Source organism: Arachis ipaensis, chromosome B5, assembly GCF_059453495.1.
Source record: "Arachis ipaensis isolate K30076 ecotype BB chromosome B5, ASM5945349v1, whole genome shotgun sequence".
Lineage (NCBI taxonomy): Eukaryota > Viridiplantae > Streptophyta > Magnoliopsida > Fabales > Fabaceae > Arachis > Arachis ipaensis.
Genome location: NC_142440.1, coordinates 23,272,600 through 23,274,569, shown reverse-complemented (window position 1 = coordinate 23,274,569; position 1,970 = coordinate 23,272,600).

The window sequence follows — 1,970 nt, the reverse complement described above, 5'->3', positions numbered from 1 at the left end:
GGGGAAGAGTGAAAGTAAGAGAGAGAAGAATGTGGGGTAAGTGGAGATTCTGTGGGACCCACTGATCCTGAGAGGCTAGGGAATTCAAGTTCCCTGCCCCTTGTGGGCATTGAACACCCAGCTCTTGCTCCTGCCTGGCGTTCAACACCAGCAATGTGCCTCTCATTAGGCGTTGAACACCCTTGAGGGACCTCCTTCCTGGCGTTCAACGCCAGGTCTGTGCCTCTGTTGGGGCGTCGAACGCCAGGGTTCTGCCCCTTGACTGGCGTTCCACGCCAGCAATGTGCTCCTTGGCTGGTGTTCAATGCCAGCAATGTGCTCCCTGGCTCGCGTTCAAGACCAGCAAGGTCTCTGCTCTAGGGTGTTCTGTTTCCAGCTCTGACTGTTTCTGTTTCTGTTCTAACTACTGTACATGATCACAAACTTAAACAAATATGAAAATTAAACTGAAATAACTTAAATAAACCTAATGAAAAATAAGAAAACATTAATTATTGATGGGTTGCCTTCCAACAAGCGCTTCTTTCACGTCACTAGTTTGACCGTTAACTCCTTATGGAGATGGATATGGGCTCAGAATTTCGCCCCTTACAATGAACTTTTTGCTTGTGCTCTCATGGATAAGTTCCACATGTTCCAGAGACAAGATCTTGTTCACAGTGTGTGGAATGACTAAATTGTCTGTGAAGACAACTGGTGCACGAAATTACAATCACACTTTTGTAACTCCACACAACTAACCAGCAAGTGCACTAGGTCGTCCAAGTAATACCTTACGTGAGTAAGGGTCGATCCCACGGAGATTGTCGGCTTGAAGCAAGCTATGGTTATCTTGTAACTCTTAGTCAGGATATCAATAATTCTCAGATTTAATTGTAAAAAGTAAAAGAACATGAAATAAATACTTGTTATGCAGTAATGAAGAACAGGTTGAGGCTTTGGAGATGCTTTGTCTTCTGAATCTCTGCTTTCCTACTATCTTCTTCTTCATGCACGCAAGGCTCCTTCCATGGCAAGCTTTAAGTTGGGCATCACCGTTGTCAATGGCTACTTCCCGTCCTCTCAGTGAAAATGTTCCAAATGCGCTGTCACCGCACGGCTAATCATCTGTCGGTTCTCGATCATGTCGGAATAGGATCCATTGATCCTTTTACGTCTGTCACTACGCCCAACACTCGCGAGTTTGAAGCTCGTCACAGTCATCCCTTCCCAGATCCTACTCAGAATACCACAGACAAGGTTTAGACGTTCCGGATCACAGGAATGGCCGCCAATAGTTCTAGCTTATACTACGAAGACTCTGATCTGAATCATGAGGCTAAGAGATATGCATTCAATCTAAGGTAGAACGGAGGTGGTTGTCAGGCACGCGATCATAGGTGAGAATGATGACGAGTGTCACGGATCATCACATTCATTAGGTTGAAGTGCGAATGAATATTTTAGAATAGAAGCAAGCGTGATAGAATGGAAAACAGTAGTAATTGCATTAATTCATGAAGAACAGCAGAGCTCCTCACCCCAACAATGGGGTTTAGAGACCCATGCCGTAGAAGATACAATATGAAACGTGTAACGTGTCATGAGGTACAAGATGAATCACTAAAAGTAGTTTTTATAGTAAACTAGTGACCTAGGGTTACAGAAAATGAGTAAGCTAGGGTGTTTAGTGTAAAAATCCACTTCTGGGGCCCACTTGGTATGTGCTTGGGCTGAGCATTGAAGCTTTCATGTGTAAAGACTTTTCTTGGAGTTAAACGCCAGCTTTTATGCCAGTTTGGGCGTTTAACTCCAGCTTTTATGCCAGTTCTGGCGTTAAACGCCAGAATTCTTAAGCTGACTTGGAACGCCGGTTTGGGCCATCAAACCTTGGGCAAAGTATGGACTATTATATATTGCTGGAAAGCCCAGAATTCTTAGACACTAGTGATCATGTAATAAAGACACAAACATAGATAAACATAAAGCAT